Source organism: Manacus candei, unplaced genomic scaffold (genome assembly GCF_025592945.1).
Source record: "Manacus candei isolate 608988 ecotype Guabito, Panama unplaced genomic scaffold, ASM2559294v1 h1tg000057l, whole genome shotgun sequence".
NCBI classification, from domain to species: domain Eukaryota; kingdom Metazoa; phylum Chordata; class Aves; order Passeriformes; family Pipridae; genus Manacus; species Manacus candei.
In genome coordinates this window covers 9,191,301-9,213,800 of record NW_026138105.1, presented here as the reverse complement: position 1 = coordinate 9,213,800, position 22,500 = coordinate 9,191,301, and the positions used below count along the sequence as shown (strand labels likewise).

The following is a 22,500-nucleotide window of genomic DNA, read 5'->3' as shown; positions in this document are numbered from 1 at the left end:
ATACAAAAACTGTGGCCGAAAGCCCAGATTCTGGTAGATTTCTTCACTGTGGTTAATATCTTATTCATAAAAAAGTTCCATTTTCAAATTCCAACAGGGTTTTTTTCCTGATATGTCTTGCCATGACATTTGCCAGTTCATGGCCCCAATTATCCTGATGGTTCAAAGTCACTCTGGGATCAGGGAATAGAGCCAGGTCTTCTTCTACCTCTGTCATTTCCAAGCTAACCAGCTCGCTGCTTGTACCAGAAATTCTTGTTACTCTTCCCTAAGTGAACAACTGTGCATTTTGTGCTCTCACATTTCATCTCTAAATGTCACCCAAAGTGTCCTGCAGGATATTCCACTCCTTCTTCACACTGAGGATGTCTCCCAATTACATTTCAGAACCAAATGTCACGAGCATTGTCCCAAAGCTTTTGTGTCAGCTTTGTAAGTAAAATGTTATATAAAATATAACACTAATCCATAAGAAAATTCCACCAGCAATCCTCCTCTCTGACTAGAGGTTTAACCTGATGGACTCTCTCTAGAGTCAGTGGGGGAAATTTTTCTTATTGGTAGTTTTTATTGTGTTGTAGGCAAAGTAAATGACCAGGGTTGTGAGAAGGGAGAGCTAAAATCAATGGTAAATACTTAGATGCTGAAAGTTAACTATGTGCTCAATTTTTTAGCTGTAAATATCAGAGGGAAAATCTCCCTCTTAAAACTTTTTGCCTTGAGTGGAATCTTGTTGCCTGTGCATCCTGTTGCCAGAGCAACCTATACTGGCACTGGAACAGTGGCAAAGATCAGCTGCTGCTTTCAGAACAGGCACAACGACATAAATGTGGGCATTAAGTTGGATTTTTTTTATACCAACATTACCTAATTCGATTTTCCTTATTTCGAAAAAAATATGGATTTTTTATATTTTTTTCCACAGTAGAAATTAGTTGGGAAGAGTGAACAGGATCCCTCAGAAAGTAACATGAAGTATAAGAGCTTTTGCTGATTGTTTAATAGTGAACATTTATGTGAAATATGCAGGGAGAGGCAATGTAATGGTATCAATCTGATGTCCACACCCAAAATTGTAACTGATCCAGCTTGTAAGGGAGGCAAGAAGACTTGAAGGAAAATTTGCAGAAATCTTTTCTGATTCAGCCTTTGATCCTCAGCTCTGCTCAGATCACAGGTCCTACATGCCTCAAACTTCCCAGGTTTAACTACCCCTGGAAACATAAAGGAAGCTCAAAGCACACAAATAAGTGATTCCCATCTGAACAGAAGTCAGGCACTACATTTCTGTGTTCTGCAGCTGGACCTCCTCACACACACACTCCAGTGCCGAGTCAACGAGATGTTTGGTTAGAATTTGACTTTTCGTAGTTTGCTCTGCTGCTGTGGAAAAAAAATTATATAGAATTAGTAGAATTATACCTGACAATATCTGGCTCTGTTGGGTTTTGTTCAGTACTGTTATAATAACAATAACAAGTACTAAAAATTGTCAGTCTTAAACAATTGCAGCACCGCAGAGAACAAATAAACCCACACATAAACAAATACTGAAGGATTATCTTCACTTAAAATACAATGCTGATTATAGTAGAACATATACAAGATTTTAATGTTCAATACAATTAAGTCTTCTACTGTGCTGTAAACCTTACTGAATATGCTGTGGGAAAATATTACAAAAACTAGTCAACTATTCCCAGCAGACTTTGAATGCTTTTTTTGTGTGTAGCTGCATAAATTAGAATGAATTTTCTTTCATTATAGACAGTAAAAAGGAGGATTAATATGGAAATCTTTTCCAGTGAAAGTTTCTATCAGGAATATAGAAAACACAGTGCAACGTTGAGCAGATAATCTGAAGAACCTTTTGGCTTTTGACATTTTTGGAAGCACTGTGGGCTTTCTTTTCAGGACCTCTGACACAAGTTCTGTACTACTTACAGTATTTCTCAACCATCCTTCTAGTTGATCCAGAGCAATCAATGCAGAGATAGCCGCTGATATTTTTATCCTTTTTGATGTAAATTGTGTAAATCTCTGCTCGTGGACGGTTTCATCAGAATGGCTTTTCAGGCCGGAAATTGCCGTGTTTCCTTCCTTAGGGTTAATCCTATTTCCCAGCATATGGTGAGGCAAAGGATCTGGAAAGCAGGAAAGGGTCCTTACATAAGCTGGGCAGGATTGATGTCCTTGAAGTTGGGGGTTTGTGTGACTGGCCTCATCCTGCAGGACTGGGGCACACTGGAGCTCTTAAGGAGCACAGACCAGCTCAACACATCCCAGAGCACTTTGCCTGAGTGCCCAGGGGTGTGAACCCCCCTCTGAGCCCGGCTGTGGGTGACAGCCACGTGCAAGGGGGTTCATTTTGGTCTCACAGTCACAGAATCATGGAATATGCTGAGTTGGAAGGGACTCACAAGCATCATCCAGTCCAACCCTTGGCCCTGCACAGGAGCATCCCCAGAGTCACCCCCTGTGCCCCAGAGCATCATCCAAACCCTCCTGGAGCTCTGGCAGCCTTGGGGCTGTGCCCACTGCCCTGGGGAGCCTGGGCAGTGCCAACCACCCTCTGGTGGAAAAACCTTTTCCTGAGATCCAACCTACACCTCCCCTGACACAGCTCCAGACCATTCCCTGGGTCCTGTCCCTGGTCCCCCCAGAGCAGAACTCAGTCCCTGCCCCTCCTCTGCCCCTCCCCAGGCAGTTGTACCTGCACTGAGGTCTCCCCTCAGTCTCCTCCTCTCCAGCTGAACACACCAAGTGCCCTCAGCTGCTCACAGGGCTTCAAATCAAGGCCCTTCCCCATCTTCATTGCCCTCCTTTGGACACTTTCTAATACCTTAATATGTTCCTTATATTGTGGTACCCCAAACTGCCCCAATATTCCAGGTGAGGCCACCCCAGGTCAGAGCAGAGGGGACAATCCCCTCCCTCCTCCAGCAAGGCTGGGCCTGATACCCCCCCAGACAGGGATACCTGAGCTTGTCTGATCTCCATCTAATGTCAGATATGTACAAACAAGCCCATCAATAGTTCCATCCCTTTCTCCTGACTCAAAACCATTTATCTCCTTGGCTCAGTTTTCCACCTGCACATTTTCCCCTTAAATTCTTTCCCTGTTTTACTGGGAAATTTGCAAACACATGGTCTCTTACAGTTCACTTTGTTCAATATTTCATGTTTTTCAGCTGCTCAGGTCTGAGATACATGTTTTTCCCTCCAGCATAGTACCAGGCAGCACTAACCAGAGGCCACTCTTTATGCTGGGAAGCAAAAAATATAGATATTCTCCCAGGTCATCATTTCAGAGTGATCAATTGCAATGAAAACAGAAAATACAAGGAATGCTTTCCCACTCTATGTGCTGCAATGCAAGAGAATTTAGGATTTATCCAAGCTAAAGACATTCATAAAATTTAATTCATATCTACCCAACCTAAATAAAATTAATTCTCTCCAGATTATTAATTTCCAATATTCTACAGCTCATTGCTTCTCCATTCATTCCTTAAACAGAGAAAACCAAGCCCAAAGATGTCATCTCACTCCAATCTTCTGACAGCTCTCAGTGTATTGCAGGGATTGCAGCTTTGGCCCACGATTTTAACTGAATTATTCACAATTCAGACCAGGGCCTGAAGTGTAAAGTTCTAAATGTGTTTGCTAAGAACTGAAATTCATCCCAGCCTGGTTTCTGTCTTCTCAGCTTCTCACGTCATGCCTTCCATGAATGTTTGGAGAATTAATTTAAGGGTCAGTTGAAAAAACAGGTGCAAATGTACCTGTAAGTCTGAATGGTTCTGTAAGAACCTGTCTAATATTATTCACCATTTTAAGCACAGTTGCTGAGGTTAATTAGATTTACGACCCCTAAAAATTTTAAGTGTCCCTGATGACTTTCTTTCCAACTGATAATTTGGTGTGAGAAACAGAAAAAGAATAACAAATAGACTATGAATAAATAAACTCTTGATATTCATTCATACGAGGACAGAGAATATGTTTCTGACATTTAATTAACTATCTAAACGTCCACAAGATCTATAATAAACCACTTTGCAAGACATCCAAATGTCAGAGAAAAACACATTTTACATGAAGTGTTTTTTTTACCACTGAAGCTGCGAAGATACAACATTCTTTTAAAAAGACACAGAAAAAACAAGCACATATTTTATCTTGAAAGTACTTTTTCAAAGGCTTCTGAACAGCCAGTTGCTTGCAGTATGACGAGTGGAATTATTCTAATTTATCACACAGGAGTTTGAAACATTAGTTTTACAGATATGCCATGTTGTTCTGGCAGAGTTCATGTCCTGAGACTTGGGCAAAACACTGGGAACATTAAATTGATTCTCTTCCCTGAGTTCACCTGCAACTTTTCACTGGGATCTGAAGATTTTTTAACCTGTATTTAAGTGCTGCAGAAAACCTGTTCTAACCTATTCACCTGCACGTTACTTCTGCCTTCCCTTTTTTTGTCAAAATCTTGACAGCATCCTCTGAGCCCTCAGAGGATGCAAGAGGTACTTCACCCCCCTGAAGGCACTCCTTGGCTGGGGTCTGGTTAATGGAATTGCAGGGAAATGTAGAAGGTCCTACAGGGGCCTTTCACATCCTGGGACAGAAGGAAAAGCTGCAACTCTTTTCTTTCCTTCATGGATTCATCTGGATATTTGGAAAGCTGACTTGCCAAGATGACAAGTGTTGCCAGATTTGCTCTGACTTGTCTCTCTGCTTTTTGAAGATAAATAAACTGGAAGAGCAGTTTGCACGAAAGGTCCTGGAATTATGGTCAGAATGAGATCCATTTGTTGCTATTTTTTTCTGGCACCACAGCATTGCTTGAAATGCTGGGAGGTTTTCCCCTCCTTGTCCCAGGAAGATCATGATCCCATAGTCAAAGGTTAACTGAGTGATCTGCAAGGGGGCCTGAGCAGCAGCTAAAGAAGAAAAAAAGATGTGTCATCACTTTGAGAATGAACTGCAAGGGAACACAGCACAAGGAAAATCCTCCAGGCATCACAGGGGGGAAGGCTCAGCTGCCAGTTTGCCTCTCTGGGGTGTTGTTTCTGAGCAAGCACATCCCTTCCTCTCACGAGGCATTAAACCCAGAATTAAACTCATTAAAAATGATGCATATTCCACTTGACTCCAATACACTCCACCAGTATTTCCATCACTTTAGAGATGACATTCTGGCCACCTTCTGGAGGCACTGACACCACAGCTGATGTACTGAGAAGTCCCTCCAGTGCAACTCCTGAGCACTCCCAGCATGACAGCTCTGTCTGGAGTGAGATCACCCCCAGTGGTGTCCCCCCTGCCCTGCCATGACATCACACACGTTGACACGAAGTGACACCTCTGTCACAGGATGCTGGGCTGTCACTTTGTCCAAGGGCAGCAATTGTAACTGTCCCTGCTCTGGCACACCAGGCCAGAGCAAACACAGCTGTTCTCACATGCCAGTCCCAACCTGTGTCTGGTGTGTAAATGGACAGTTAATTAAATTGCCTTCATAGAGCTTTGCAAAAAAAAATCTATTAAACAAAGAATCCCTGGCATAAACAAACAAACCTGGATCACAGTTTCAGCTCTTTGACCTCTTCAGTGGATTTTCTGGTTTTATCAGGAGAGCTTCTTTACATTTTTCCTAATTTGCCAGCAATATTTTAGAAGTTGTTTAAAAAAAAAAAACTAAAAAGAAGGATGAGATTTGGCACTGATTATTGTAAGTCTGTTCAGAATACAGGAGGAAGGTTAATTAGCTTTTCTGACCTGAAGAGTCTAGGAAGGTATCCCTGGTGACTCACTAATTGCTGCTCAATGCATAATAGTGTCTGTGAAGCAGAGTGCGGGGAGCTAGACACTGATAATAATGTTACTGTGATTTAAAATTCTATACCTGCAAGGACATAATGTTGTTTCAGTACAGCATGCACTCCACTGATAGATCTAAATATTCCCCAACTATTCATTTATTTTATTGGCAATTCTGGTCACTAATCTTAATTTGAATTTATACCAAGTACAACGGTGTTTCTCAGATTGAAAGTAAAATGCTATTTAAGGTACCATCAAAGCATATTCTGAAATTGTTTTCTTATATGTAATAAACATTTCCATTAAGAGCAGTGTAAGTGCTAGGGTTGACTTATTAATTTATACAAAGAATATATTATTTTTGTAAATATAAAGAAAGAATTAGTCCATGTTGGGAAAAATATCCCTAAACCGTGAGAAACAGAGACATTGTGTTATCTTTAATAATGGTGTGAGACCAACAGAGCACAGGAATTTTAGGAAACACGTGGAATCAAGCTCAGAGTATCAGATGGATGTTCAGTGTACATGTCCTTCCTTTTGATATTTATCAATTGACATGTAATGATGAGGATTTTAACAGGCAGAATAGATGTGCACTATTAGATCAGTTAATCAGTAGCTGTCAGGTCTGTTTTTTAAAAGTCCCCCAGAGAACAAAATACAAATTAGCTTTTCTTAGAAGATCCTGCAGTGTGGGTTTCTGGATAGCCTTTTGTCTAGAACAAATTTTGAAAGTTTGCTTAGGAACTGTAAACATATTTTTCATGTAAGAGTTTTCTCTGGTGCTTGTGGTGCAACCTTCTTTAAATAGGTATTCTACAGATGCTCTTGGATCAGCTCTAGAGCACTTCTTCAGCAATCTGTCCTCCCATATCAGATTCCTACAGGAATATGATCATCCAAGCCTCATTTGCATTAAGCCCATTACTCCCAGTTTCCTGGTCAGTGTTGGAAGAGAAAATGTGTCATTCACAGCTTCAACTGCATAAATTTGGTACATCAACGAGCTCCATCACACCATGGACTTAAACATCTAATATACAACCAATATTTTCCTCTCAGCAGCTGATAGCACAGTTTAAGGGGGAGTTGTAGTTATCCTGGCCCATCTGTCAGTTTATTCCCCACAGTCCTTCCTTGCACCTCTTCTGCCCTGAGCCAGGTGATAAAATTGAGCCAGACCTACAAATTAGGAGGATGCTGACCCAACAGGAAAACCTCAGGTACCCTTGGCAACACCTCCCCATCCAGGCAGCTGGAGATGAAGAACTAGAAAGGAAAGAATGTCAATGCTCAGACATTTCTTCTGCTAAGGCTGGACATTCTATTCCTGTTCTACTGCTGAGCTATAAATGTAATTAAACAGCAGGACTGGCAGATCTGCCCTGCCCACTGTGTGTTAGCACAGCTCACCAGGGTCTCAGGTGAGAAGAGACCACGGGGTTTGGTTCCCTTAGAAGCTTCTGTTCCTCACAGAACAAAATAGCCATTCTGGGCAGGTTTCTGCTCTCCCTGGGCAGGCTGTGGGCCTCCTGCTGCACGGACATATCTCAACAGCCCACACCTCATACTCCTGTTCTACAGGGAACACCAATCAGCATTCCCAACCCCCAAGCAGGTTTGGGAGAAAAGAGGGACAGCTGGTCAGGTCTCCTTTTCTCTCTGTTCCCTGCATGTCTACACCTTGATTCCAGACACAGCCCTGTCTGTCAGCTCTTGACAGCAACAGGAGCAACACAGGTTTGCTTCTGTGCTTTGGCAGCCTGAACCTACACTCCTACTCACTCTGCAGGTTGGTATTTACTAAATCAGCATTATGGCACCCAGATCTTTGTCCTGCCCTCCTCTTTTCCCTGTCATTTCTATCTCAGCTCATCAGATATCCAGCAGGTCGACAGATAAGACGTTGCCAAATCACAAAAGACCTTACCTATATCTCGAATTTCCTGACTTACCTTATTAAGCTGCCATCTGTTGCACAGAATCACACAATGGATGTGTTACAATGCAACCTGACATAATAAGTTACTCCCATGATAAAAGACAAAAGACATGCAAAAAGTGACTGTTTTTCTTATCACTGAAGCAACTCTCAAAGCAGACAGGAGATCAAGTCAGTTGAATCTACCCTGTATTTAATTTAACACAAATTAAAGCAGATGGCTACTAATGTAGGGGATATCATTTTTAGGCTTTTTCTCAAAAGTATTCTCTCTGTTGGGTTGGTTACTGGGACAGTGGAGATTTGAGCACTTTCCAGGCCTCAGTGTTGCACAGTTATAAACTTCTGTCAGGTCCAGCAAGATTATTCATCAACACACTGGAGCTTTGCTCCATGCACAGATTTTGTTGATTCCTCTGCAAACACTGAGGGATTGCTCAATACAACGTGGCTGAAATGAGCTGATAATCCCAGCCAGATTTCCCTTAGATCCCCAGCTTTGCTTGAAATGAATATATATGTTCTCTTTTGTCTATATCCTGTTCATTTGCTTTAGATTATTCTGTTTGCATTATCCTATTTTTAAGCTTTTCTTAGCAACAAGGAGAACTAGAAATGTCATTTAAGCAAAGCTTAGATTTCCAGTGCATCCATGGTTCGCCTTGAAACAAAATCAAATTACTTTCAGTGAAGTTATATGATTTAGTACCATTGTGAGACACCTTCTCTTTCAGCCTTTCACTGCTAAAATTTTCCCCAAACCCTGAAATGCTCATGTGTGTGTAGGAGTGTATTTGGTTTGCCACTGAGTTCTAAATGTCCTCATATGTGTGCCCTGTTCTTGGAGCTCCCTTGAGTGGGGAGACTGGGAAGGTGAAACACCTGAAAGAGTTGAAGCCTTTGCTGTGAGCCTTAATATGAGGGAATCAATCCCCAAACTTTCCAGTTCTGAGCAGGGACAGGTCTGAGCTGCCTCCTCTTCCATGGCCAGTCTGTGCCTCACAGGTGGGTTGTGGATTTATCTGTAATTTAGACCAGACTTACAGAGCTGGCCTGGCCCCCCAGGAGCCCTGGCCCTACTCAAGCATCACAGACTTCCACCAGTGCAGGTAAGTTCTAGCTCGGATTCGTTGTCCCTATTCCAAACATCTGATGAGTTCAGGCAATTCTGGAGGACAAACAGCAGGAGGAGGATGGACAATCCACTCCAGATTGTGAGAAGCATGAGGTTAAAATTGCTGGCAGGACACTCTAGGGAACCCAGGTCTCACCTGGGGAAAACTACTGATTTTTATCCATAGTTTATGTGAAATTCCAGTTGTTCTAAATGCACATAATTTGTTTTAAATCAGCAAAGTGGAGTTTTCAGAAATATTAGTTGTTAAGGGTACCTGGGAGAGGTAATTTAGTTCTCTCAGGTTTACTGGGTGGGGGCTCATGCCAAAGTTGTTTAATTTTTCCAGCTGGAGCCTCCAGGTAGCTGAACCTGCCAACAGCTGGCAGAGGGGTTCCACCAGGTACCCCATTCCTTGTGCAGAGGCTTTTTATGTCACCTCTCATCACCATGTCTGAGTAATGAGGACACATATCTTCTTTGGGGTTTCTTTTTTGTCTCCTATCTTCCCAAAACACCACCATAATCTTGAGGTAACAACACAGCAGAGGCAAAAGATAGGCACTAAAATGAGGTTCTTATCTGCAGTTTTATTATCCCGTGCAATATTCTTGCAGAAAATTACTTTCTGAAATGTGCTACGCTGCTCTTGGGCTCTCCAGGGCTCTATTCACAATTTTCTGTAAGTGATTTTTGTTTAATTTGTAGCAATGGAGGGATAGATATCTTTCACCCTGACTTTTATCAGCTTAATTGTAGCTATAGGAAACGTCCAGGCCAGCTGACTTGTCACTACTGAGAGTAAAATAATGGGGCATTGTTTGCTTTCCTGTTTCTGTAAGTTATGGTGGCTAAACTGGTTTCTAAGTTCATGTAGCTTCATCCTAAATAAATACTTAATTTTAATATGAATTAATTTTTATCTAGAGGAAGGCAATGTTGCCTGTAGTCCTTGTTCCTAATTACTGAAAAGAGAACTCCCATTTTTCCGTGGAGAAACACAGTTTTTACCCTTGTCTACTTAAACCTCTGCTTTCAGAGAGGAAAAAGTGTGTGTGTATGACCCCAAATGTGTTTTGAGGGAAAGCCCACCTGGTTTTAATATATTGATACAGCACTTTAATAGGGTTTACTTTAATAAAGCCTCACCTGAGGTAATACTCTGACTTGGCCACATCCCTTCCAAGTGCAGACAGGCCAGAGAGAGGAGCAAGAAAGACCAGAAGTGTACAGGAGAAGTGAAGGTTTAAGCTTAACATGCTGCAAAAAGGATATAAACTGGTTTCCATGGGCTTGCTGGAAATGGCAAGAAATAATGGGCTTAAATTGTAGCAAGGAACAGACATTAAGAAAACTTGTTTAATGATAAGGACAGAGAGCAGTGGTCTCAGTGAGGAGGCTGGGAGTTCTCTGGATATTTTTTCAGATACACACTGTGCAAGTATCTCTCAGAAATGCTGTGTGTACCTGCTGTTGTCTGTGAGCAAGCACAGCGTTCATGTTTTGCAAGTCCCACTTTCTTGCCATTTTTTCCTCACTCTGATAGATGGGGGAAGTGGATATGAGGATGTTGCTGCTCTGACTGTCAGCTCAGTCCCCCTCCTTCAGAAACCTCCTGTTCTGAACAGAGCTCCTTCCCACACTTGGGCTGGGGCAAGGAATTCCCTGAAAGAAACCCTGCTGCCTGGTGAGGTTGTACATTGGTTCTTTTAGAGACTTCAGCAACGTGTGCAGGATCTACAGATCCATGGAAATGTGTCCTGGGAATTTTGGTGCTCTGTGGTGGTTCTGCAGAGGGAAGGGAAGATGCCTCACCTTGGCCATCTGCTTTCTGTCTGGGGTATTTTTGGCAGCATCTACCAAGGTTTTCATCTCAGAAAGTTGCTTTTCTTCTCCCCCTTTGTTGCATCTTCAAGGGTAGATTCCCTGTCACATATTAGAGAAGTACAATCTTCCTGGCTTCTGGAAATTCTGTGCAGTATTTCAAATTAAAATGCTTTCACATAAAGATACTGGAATGTTGTTTTTTGCATCGAACAAACAAAAAAAAAAGGCATAGTGATACTTCTTGGATTGCTTTTAGAACAAATCTTGCTTGTAGCTTTGAAAATGTTCCCCTACACCCAATGGAAAGCTAAAAATATCTATGAATAAGTTAACACCTGAAAATGTAGGTTTCTGCACATGGTTACATAAATTCTAAAAGGAAATTTTTTCACTGTGTTTGAATTTCATGCATAAACCTCCTTGGGAAAAAGTTCCATCCCAGTAACAGCAAGGTTTAGGTTCAAGTAAACATTTTTCTCTGCACATGGCACATAAAAACCCAATTTCAAACTACTAGACCAATATCCACAGCTTGTTTCTTTTTTACCCACAGTTAATCCCTTAATTCTCAAGTAGGCCACAGCCACAAGCTTTTCTGGTAAACAAATTATGATTTTGTTTGTTTACTTTCATTATAATTACTGACTCAATTGCTTTGAATAAAGCAGTCTAATAGTGGTTGACATAACAAGGGATATTTTTTTCCCCTCAGGTTTCTTAGTTAATCTCTGATTGATGACATCCAGGGCAAAAAATGAGCTAAATCATATCTTTTTAAAAATTTATTACAATACAAAAAAAAAAAAAGGACAAAAAATCCGACCCCCAAAACATGGAATTTAGTCCACTTTAAAAAAATAGGTGATTTTAATAATGCTTGTAGAGTTATTTGACCAAAATCTAACAGAAACTAACCCATGCTTAGCTATTCTCTGCTTTTCCTCCATGGTAATTCATCATAATGTATTAATATATATCAGCTTTTCCTACTATTAAGGCTCCATACTGTGACTAATCTCATTCATTTTTACACTCCCTGAAGGAGCTGTTTCATTGTCCTCTGCAAAAGAGCCTTTTACAAACGTCTCCACGGGGCAGATTGGCACAAAACCCCCTAATGGCTCCTTGGAATGTTCTGGAGGGTGTCCTGGGGGTGAACATTTAATGGCTTATTTATGTTGTGAACTGCACTCCCCAAACCAGCTGGGCCAGGAATGTGGGAAGCAGCATTCCGAGGGTAGATCAGACCAGGCTGAGCCAGGATGGCCTTGGATGCAGTAAAGCATCTCCCTGGAAATTTGAGTGAAGTGGCTTGTCCTGGGCATGGCCAGGAATGTGCTTGGAAAACACAGAGCAACTCGTGCATTGGGAATAACAATGAGAGGGAAAAACCAGCATAAGCTTCTCTGAACCCCCTGAGATTTGGTGTTTAACCCACCCCAGCAGATTGCACAGCTCAGCTTAGTGGAGAGTTTGCTGGAAGAGCCATTTGCTTGGAATATCTCCCTCCTATGGACCTTCTGTGGCTTTCTACAACTGCACATGTTTTAGCACAGTTAAGCACAGCAAATTAAAGAGTGCTTTAATTTGTACCAACCTACACGTTGGCAGGAAAGTTCTGTGACGTTAATAAAAGCTATCAAGCACCAGCAAATCATGAAAACGTTCCTTGTTTCCATATTTCTCTGGCCAACTTAATTCCTTACAGTTTTCTTCTAAGTTCTAACCTCTACTCAGAAAAACAGTAATATTAACACCTGTCAAAAATATTGCAGAACTGGAATTCTTGGTGATTTCTTGGAAGGCATGTGCATGGTCTTCTCAAGCCTGAATTATATAAAACAATTATATAGGGCTCAAATGGCAAAAGGAATTTCAAAAACCCAGACAAAGGTCAGTAGGATGATAACTGTATTTCACCTGAATTGTTGCCATTAATTCCTGAAGTTGTTTTGATAGATTTTGTAAAAACCCAGGGCTCATCTAAGGGAATCTGTCTTGGTGGCTAAGCCAGTCCAAAATCACATTTTAGTTCGGTTCTGTTGCTGTAACATGTGACCTTGCTAAGGCAGAGCTCATCACTCTCAGCGTGCTGAAAATGGAATTATTTGTCTGTTAACATTATCTCTCTGCAAAGGAAAGGCAATGTATCAGATAGTGAAGTTTTAGAGACTGCAACTGGTGAATTTGGAAACTACCATAAAATACCTGCTATTTTTGGGGAATAAAACTTCGAAATCTTCAAGGCATAATCAGGTTTTCCTGAGAACCTGCATCTCATGGCACTCCTGGAGTCGTTTGCTGGAGTGAATGCTCTGTGCACGCAGTGCACTGGCTGCAGAATGAATCTCTGAACAGCCATGGAAAGTTTTTGTGTGTGTTTACAGCTCCTCAGTGCAGCTCCTGGTTTTGTCTTCATTGGTTTTGGTTTTTAGAAGTGTTTCTACAGAGATTTGAGGTGTTGGTTTCAGGATGAATTGGGATTTTCAGCTCTCTGCAGGACTTTGTTCCCAGCCCTGATGAGACTCATAAGTGGTTACATCCTGCATGTGTATTCATCTCATATGTACTCCCCTATATGTGTGCAGAGAATCTAAACAAAAATAGTAAATACAAAGAAGGAAATGTTATTGTTATCTACAGCAAAGATGTTTCCTGCAAAAAATGTTGTTACTTAAAGTGTCCCAAGCCTGAAAACCAAACTCCCCAAAATTTTAAGGTAAAAAGAACTGTTTAAAGTGCTGTTTATTCCACCCCATCTGTCATGTGGCTTTTGTTGGTTTTTTTGCCTCTATTCTTTGAACCAGATTCAACCCTGACTCTTGGGTCACTTCTGGAAAGGTACTGGACCAAGGTTCAGTTCCAAAAATTCAATTCTTGGTCTTAGTTCTGTTTTCTTTTGAAGTTCCAAGTTTGGCTTTGGATCTTTCTATGACACAGTTCTCCATCAATAAAATTGGTTGGTTGGTTTTTCAGTTGTTTGGTTTTCTATAAAAAACCAAAAAGTCATCACTTATATTTATCATATTTTTTAGGAGGATTATTTAGCTTGAGTAAATGTTCTTGTTTCATTTCTGTTCTCTAAGTGTCTGATAGGAGTTTAACCTGAGTGAGGAATAAAGAAATGGTGGTTTAGAGAACAATTTTTAAAATGGTGCTTTTATTTCTGCCTCATTTGAAGTTCAATAAAGCTGTTGCAGTAATTTGATTCTCAGCTGAAGACAAGCAGAAGGCTCATACTTGGACAACCATATATCATCCAGTAATTGTTACTTTATTGAAAATGCTGATTATGTGGAACTATCTTGCGTACTAAAGTCAGAGAGGAAAAAGCAATCTCTTTACTTCATAACTATGTAAAAACTCATAAATAAACAAGTCTAATAGCTACAGCAAATGCCACATTTCAAATCTGATTTCTCTCTAGAAAGCATCTTGTTCAAGCCACTGCTTAAAGGAGGGTCAAGGACTGTCCACTCAGAGGTTCAATATCAAGGATGGAAACTCCACAACCTCTCTGTGCAAAAAAGGGTTCCTGATGTTTCAATGGAATTTCCTGCATTTCAGCTGGACTCTTGTCCTGGGGGAGGTGAGAGTCACAGGCCAGTAGTTCCTCTGATCCTCCTCCTTGCACTTCTTGTTTTCTTCCCATCCTCAGAAGTCTCCCCTGATCTCCAGAGCCCCCTGTGTTTTCTCTTCTGAATCAGCAGCCAACTTCTGCTGGAGATAATGTCTCCTGATCAATAAAAGCCCTCTGGTACTCTGGCTATCCATCCACTGTCATCACAAACACTCTTGATCTTCACTTTGAAATCACGCATTTGAATTTCAGGAAAATTCATTCTCTCCCTGCCTAGTGTTAGTTTAAACTTGGATTTCTCTTAGCAAAATCTTTGTTCTTCCCTCTTCCTTTTGGGTGACATTTTTCCAAATCTAGAACTCAGGAAATGTTAGGTCTGGTTGCCTTCAGCCAAACATTGTCATTGTAAGTGTAATCATGATTCATCATCCCCCAGAAACCTCTAATATGAACATCTGCCTGTTAATGAATTGTTTGGCTGAGTCACAAACTTACCAGACAAAGATGTGAAGCCTTTTGTGTTTAGTTGAGTGATTAAGTCCTTTGTTCACTGCCCAGCCCTCACTTAGTTTTCACATCTCACAAGTCTGAGCAATTCCTTCAAGGAAATGCCCTCTCAGAGAAGGACCAGCCTGGTATGATGTGGCAGTGGGATGCAGTTGAACCCTACCTAATATTTACAGCAAAAGGCAATAAATAATTACAGAGAACATTTGCATGAGCAGAAGGCAGAAAGGACACCCTTTGGATGAGTGAGTTGATCAGGACATGCATGGATGGGGCAGAGTATGGGGAAGAAGGGAATGACCTGTTCTTCTGCAGTGTTTAAGACACTGTGTGATGTGTATTATAGCAAAGTTATTTTATCATCTATTTATAGACAGAGTGTTTAGGAGCCTTTCTTCAATCCCCTGTAAAAGCAGAGCTTTTGGGGTTTTCTTGGGAACAATGAGGGTGCAATACTTTGTGGTGCTTCTAACAGGATACTCGGGAATGGGTTTAAGGGGCTCAAAGACCACGATGCTCACAATGAAACCAGTGACCAAACAGCCCTGGAACTGAAGCACTGAGTGTGTGATCCCAAACTCTGATGGCCAGAGGGGTGTAACTGGGGGTGTTGGCTGTGTCAGGGTCTGACAGGCTCTGACAGTGGAATCCAGATGTGGGAACTACCTGGAATGTTCTCCTGATTCTGTTGGGAGGGGAAGCTTTAAGCCCCAGTGACAGAAGCTCTGTTACAGTGGCTGATGCTCATGTTGGTTCATTCCCAGGAGTGGCATGTTTGATTTTACATGTTATTTTATGCTTGTACCTCCAGCTGAGCTGTGGCACAGCCAGGTTTGGTGTTTACCTCTGCACAGTTCTTAGGCTTCACCCTTTAGAAAATCTCTCTCTCTAAATACCAACACAGTGTGACATCCATAATTGGAATCTTATTCAAGCTGCTACATTGATTTAGTTCTGTTGGATAAACTGATGTTAAACTGAATTTACTTAAATTTGTGAAATAACTTATTTCAATCAGATCCACATTACTTGCTTACTCACCCAAAGAATTTCATTGAAGAACAGAGTGGATCAAATTCTCTTCTTACAGAAGCAAATTAGAATAACTCCACCTAAAGCTTTGGAATAAACAAATTTAACATAAATAAATCCCTAGGCCAGAAATACATCTCTGAAACCTGAGCTCACTCTTTCTTTCCCTTGTTCAAAATAAAATTAAGCAAATGGTTGAATGCCTTCCTAAATCAGGGCAGAAGATTGAAGTCTGATCCACTTAAGCTACTTGCTTAAGCTAAGGTAGAAGTGGGATACCTGGCTTCTTTTTCAAAGTGATAAGTCTATTAGAAAAAGGAACAAAATCTTTCTTTTTCCTTCTTAATTCTCTGTAGAAATTTCCATGTAATATATTCTTAGCATACGTGTATGTACAGAAGTGACTGTTTATATCTGGGTTATCCTCCTCAGTAAGAACAGGCTTCTATTTCCAAATTTCAGTGAATTATTCTTGAGGGAATCTGACATCTTCTAGGAAACCTAGCTGGCAAAAGTAATAAGTAGTAATAAAGCAGAAGGAATCTTCGTAATCTCAAGATTAATGGATAAAATGTTTATGCTGAGGGGTCTCTTCATCAACAAACTGCTGTTTGCACCTATTTGCATTTTAATGGTTACCCTAGTTCTGAAGTTAAAATTACAGACTTTTCCCAGCTGCTCTTTAAATGCTACATTATAATTTTGAGGAAGCATCATACGTAATTATATTTAATAGACACAGAATTGATTGAAACACTTAACAAAAACAAAAAGCCCAGACCTAATTTTGTAAACATGTTATTGTACAGTAACCCCCAATGAGTTTGTTCTTAAATCTCCTAATTAATTTTTAATTAAAAAGCTCAAAGATGCTATTATACTTCTTGTTGTAAATGGCAGTCTTATGTAAGCATAAACGACTTAGCTGCTCAGACAAATATCTCCCATTAAAATCCCTGTTAATGAGAACTCCTGAACACAGTATTCCAGAGATTTAAGCAGTGGCAGCACTAAAATAGTCTAAATATCACATGGGGGGTTGTTATTTTTTATTCCTCCTTTCTTTTTTGTTTTGTACCAACTCCACAGTAGGTTTGCAGGTGATAAGGTGTCCGAATTTCCACTTAGGAGGGTCAATCCTCTCCCCATTGGCATTACCAGACTTTATATGGCATTAGCTAGGAAGTGATAGGGCTGATCCACCTCATCCCTGTTTATGGGAGGGCAAATGGACACCAGATCAATAAGTTTGGATGCAGATTTGCTTCATTAAATAGATGAACACTCCTTAATGAAACACCCACCCAGTGGAGAAAAACACACACCAACCAAATTCCCGCCATCACCTGGAGAAGAGCTGCAGCTTTCCATGATTTTAGTCCAGCTCCTCATTAGATCCAGGCAGAGGATCCGAGGCAGGAGCTGGAACACAGCGTGTTGCTGGAGGGATGGGCTGATGGCACAAATGGAGGATTATTAATAGCAGAAAAACAGCAAGTGCTCCTTTCAGAGAAGCATCTTTAATAGCAGGGGGAAAACACTTGAGACAAAATCTCATTTGCTATGTTTTTCTTACATTTTTAGCCAAGAAGGGATGGGAGGTGGAACTGCAGTGATTTCTATGGTTTAATTATGTCTTCTCGATGGTTATTAACACAGCACAGAAAAGCAGCAGAATTTAGAAGGCTGGAAGTTGTGAGCTCAGTTTTGCAAAGCTGCAGTTTTTATTTTAAAACATGGAAAGTTTTGTTGTTAGGATGAGGGATTAAAAATAATGATGGTTCTCTATAAAATCAATTCCCAGTAGCTTCCCTCTCATAACTTTATCAAGTTCTTGATATTTTGGAAATGGAAGCTGGTACCAAAATCACTCAGGCTCTTTTGAACTGTTACAGAACGTTTTTCTGCTGAATTTAATACTTCTCTGGTGTTGAAGGCAACAGTTCCAAAACCTTTTTGAGTTCCTGGAATGCTCCAGCTCCTCTGGTATAGCTCAGTGTCTCTGTGATGCTACAAATGAGATGTGTCACAGTCCGTATTTCCCATTGCTAATGGCAGGATTCTACAGCCATGAGTGGCTTTGTCATTTTGGTTTTTTGTTAAGATCTGTAAGAGTTACAGATCATAAGCCTGAGGTGTAAATGGTATTCAAATCACCTGCTCTTAAATTGCCCCCAGGGGAGGTTTGCCTTGGAGGGAGTTGGATTATGAGAGTGTACAGCTCATGGCACTCCAAAGGGAAACTAGTCCTCTCTCTTTCAGAAGCTGCTGCAGCAAATGCAAGAAAACCAGCAAACTGTGTGCTGGAGCTTGGCTGTATTTTAGATATTTTTATCACTTACATTATCCTGAGCTTCTACAGGTCTGGGGATTTGAAATTCTCTTCCTTAGCAAACCTCAGACAAAATTTTTCTGTCGGCAGAGGTGGAACAAGTCTCCCAGGTGCCATGGTTTGTACTTTCCAAATGCAAGGAAATCCCTGTTTCCCTTAATACTTCAGAACTTTCTCACATGCAGTTTCTCACAGTCCCACTCTTTCCAATCCATACACAGCTCTAAGGAAAACCAGGGGGAGCTGAGTACTGTTTCTGTAGCTTCTCTCCTATTTCTCCCAAGAGCCAGACACTTGGCATCCTTAATCTGTGCATAAACCCTTGTGTTTGGCACTTCAGGCTTTCAGAAAACCCTCAAACTCCATGGCAAGCCAGCTACAAAGGCTTGTGTACCATTGTGTCTGAGATGGTGGCAGCTGTTCCTCCTTTGCAGAAGAGATGTTTAAGTGTCTAAGAGAAGCCTATTTTCCATTACATTTAACTCTTAACAATGCCTTTTGCTAATCTGTGGGAGAAAGGAGTTCAGGTCCCATTGTTCCATCTGAGAGGCCCGAAGATGAGATGAAAATCAGTGTAGGAGCAGCCAAAATACTTGGAGGGCTGTGTATTCACTTGAGTATCTCTTCTTTGCCAGTGCTCTGAGCCTCCTGTAAGAACACCAGCTGTGCAACTTGTCCACCCAGCTGATGGCACTTCAAACCTGCTTAGCTTCAGAAATTACTTGCCTGTGTAATCTAATTTTACCCAATGTTCTGTTTAGAAATAAGTCCATTTACCACTCCCAGATTGTTAGTTTCCTGATTTAATAGTGAACTGTTGAAGAAAAAGCAGTGTTTCTCCCTCATAACTCATGCTTTCATCCCACTTGTTCATACTCCAGTAATTGAAATTACAGTTTTATAATCGTGCAGACATTGATGATTTTGCAAATGGAGGATTATTAATAGCATAAAAACAAGAAGGACCTCTTCTCAAAATGTTATTCCAGCAAAAAAGAACTAGAAAAATATGCTTGATTATTTCTTCACTTTTTTTGTACATTCTTCACATTTTAATTAGGCAGAAAAAGTAGATAAGATTTTCTTTCATCAGCATGAATATTAGTGAATCATAGCAAAAAAGAAACTGATGGAACATATTACAAGTCATAAACTTAAGGGTTTTCAAATTCTCTTGACTTTAAGGTTTAAAAGAACTATTGCAAAAAGAAATACAAATGAAACTTTGTTGGTGCTTCAATATAAATTGCTTGGGGGGGTTCTGTACATTTAAGTGAAAATTATGTGCTTGATTTAATTTTATAGAAAAGAGAAAAATTTCTGTCTATAGATGCCTTTACTGTTAGTTTCCCAAACCTGACATTCCCATAGACTTTGCAACAGGCAGGATCTTCTGGCAGGATCTTTTGGTCTTTTAGCAGATTACAGGTGGTGAGTCTATTCAAACACCCAAAGTATTTGAATATCTACTTGGAAGTAAAGAGCTGGTCAGGGATTTTGCCTCTTGCTTTGCTGGGAGGTCTGGGGAGCAGAAGTTGGGAGCACCAGTCCAGAGAAGGGGAATAAGGAACACTAAAGACAGTGAGATCACCAGGAAGCAGTTTTAACAGAAAACATTGGAAGCATTTGTTACACATTCCCTGACTACACTGTGAATTACTGGAGGATGCTTCCATGAGGATGCAGGAATGGCATGGCTGCACTCTGTGGATCAGCAAGTCCTGAATGTGCTGACAAAATTGAGAGAAATTACCACTTTTCATACTTGCCACATTTCTTACAATCTCTTCCTGAGTATTTACTTGATTGGGTACCAGATACAGAGAGAAAGGGAATCTTTGATCTAAGTAATTCCATTTTTAGGAATGCAATTTGACTTTTCCATTGTACTTAAGGTTTTGTCTTTGTTTTGTATGTGTATATTTAGCAAAACCTTTAAAAAATCAATCATGTTATGAGCATCCCATTGCTAAGCAACAATGTATTCTTCCCTCCCACAGACCTTCTTGCTGTTCTGTGAAAAATAAGTATAACAAATGTGTAAAAAAAAAAAAAGTGGGATGCTTTCCTCCTGATAGAATAATGCACTGAGCAATTCTGGTCACTTATTTCTGAGGCAAACTATTGCTGCCATCTGCTTACAGACTAAAGTAGGAATAGTCTGCATTCTTCTGCATCCCTGAGAGCTGCTCCCAAGACCTCTGCTCGGGCAGGAATTCTGCCACATGGCATATTTTGGTAGTTTTCATGTCCTGGTGGCTCTGTACAATTTGGATGCTTTGAGATGACCTAATGCCCCGAGATCTGCACTACAGGACCCCACTGCACTTGCAGAAGAGGCCTGTGGCAAATTATAAATCTCTAAATGCACTGGCACACAGTGCATTGGTTTGGGCTCTCCTCTGGGAGTGTCACTGTAAGCTCTGCTGTTTTCATGTTGAGCAGAAGACAGGAAAATTGTGGTGGGTAGTGGAGGGGGAAGGAACGTGCTTTGCACTCCTGGAAAATGTTTGTCAAACCATCTGTTGTTCCAGTATTGTTCTGGACTTAAAGCAATTTAAAGACTCTACAGTTCAACAGCCTTAAATGTGTTTTTTTGTTTGTTTTCTATGGTGCTGCTCTATTGTTTCAGTGCTCTTGTGAGTGCCTTCAAAAGCTACCTGTGCATTCTATGAACTGTAATTTCACTTTATAATATCAGTGTTGTCTGAAGACCACTGAAACTGCTGCAGCAAGGTCACTTTGTAGAACCAAATGCTGGCTAAGTGTTAAATATGATCATGCAGTTGTAGAACAGATTGAACTAGAAATGCTCCCTGGCTTGCAGTTTGTGCCTGAACTCATGCTGTACTTTAGGAAAGCTGTAGGAGTGACAGTCAGGGGTCCCACAGCAAACAACAAGAGAGTAAAGCAGTTGCTGTTTGGTGAGTGCCCCTTTCAGAGTTCTTGGGATGCAGGTTGGTCTTTCTAATACTTTGCCAAGAGGCTCCTGTGGTAAGATACAAGTACTTAAATTTTCAGTGGTGACCTCTTAAAGGTATTCTTAATTCCCTCTTTAGCACAAAGATACATAAAGGCTCTTTAGTTACATGTGTCAGAATGAATTCTGCTTATCTGTGTGAGAAGGTTGTGAAATGAGGTGGGGTGTGAACTTGAACAAGACATCACACACCAAGGTTTGACGTGAGTGTCCTTATTCCTCCTTCAAGGAGGAGAGCCCTTAGGCTGTTGATTAGTGTGAGGTTGCCATTCCAAACCTATGCTCCCTTTTTTGATTAGTTTTTATAAATTTAGAGTGCAGTGCAACAAACCATTTCAAAGTCACTGTACTCCCAAAGATGGCAGCAGGTGGAGTTACACGTTCCAGTGGTCGTACTGGCCGTGTTGGATGGTCATCTTCCAGGATGTAATACACAAGTCAAGGGCAAAACAAAATTTTTCATTCCCTGGCTTTCAGGTCAGACTGATAAACTACCAAACCTTTGTGTATGTGTGAAAATATTGCTCTCCTGTGTGCCCAGTTTCCATGGGGGAATGAAAAGAAGGCAGGTAGTCGAGGAACAGAGTTGTACCTTCACCTGATGTGCCAGGTGACAACTGAGTTAGCACAGACTGGAAGTAGGTGGTTGCAGAACAAAAGACAGATAATTCCCTTCCCCCTGGAGGGAGGGAGAAGCAGCAGCCACAGTATTGATCTATTCAGAATTTATTCCTCTGTTGTTTCTTCAGTGCTACAAAAATGATGCACTCTAATCAGAGCACTTAATATTCTGTTTAACCTACAGCAAAGTAAAAAAAAAAAGCCATGTGCCAATGAGTATACAGTCCATAAATCTTCTATCCACGCTCTTCTCATTCATTTTTAATGATTATTTTATGTTTTCACCTTATTTCTTCTTCCTGTATTATTATATACGCAAGGGGGAAGAATGAACAAAGTTAAATTGTTTCTTGGGTTTTGCTGAGCTGCCTGGTGGGGAGATAAAAATAGCAAGTGCCAGTGGCAAAGTCTCCTAAAAAGTGCCAGCACATTGTGGAAGTGCTAACACATTGTGCTATTGAATCAGCACTGAGAAATCAGATTTTCCTCCCAATGCTTTCTTTAAACTTAAGGTGACCTTTAGGAATGCATTTGCATCAATGTAGAGAACCTTATTACTCTGTTTTATCCAGGACTAAGTCAGCCTGAAAGGAGTTCAGCGGTGGGTCCTGGAAATTCCCTTCATTTTCTCCTAGGCTTGATAGGACATTATTGATTCTGGTACCACAGCAAAGAAACCACAAATGCACAGTGTTGAGAGATATTGTCTTTGGGAAGATGTTATCATACAGTA

General features: G+C 40.8%; 1 long non-coding RNA gene across 2 annotated transcripts in view; it reads right to left on the bottom strand.

The window, feature by feature from the left end:
• Positions 1–751: 751 nt before the first annotated feature.
• LOC127478004 (uncharacterized) overlaps positions 752–22,500 on the bottom strand; it is a 33,637-nt gene continuing 11,888 nt past the window's right edge. Inside the window, exons 2-4 of one of the 2 annotated variants that reach the window (XR_007907097.1) lie at positions 17,181–17,287; positions 15,844–15,920; positions 752–1,383 (exon numbers count right to left, since the gene is read on the bottom strand). This is a non-coding gene — a long non-coding RNA (uncharacterized LOC127478004). Of the gene's footprint in view, positions 1,384–11,493; positions 13,704–15,843; positions 15,921–17,180; positions 17,288–22,500 lie in introns of those variants that run through there. The other variant, XR_007907098.1, reaches the window with a different exon arrangement.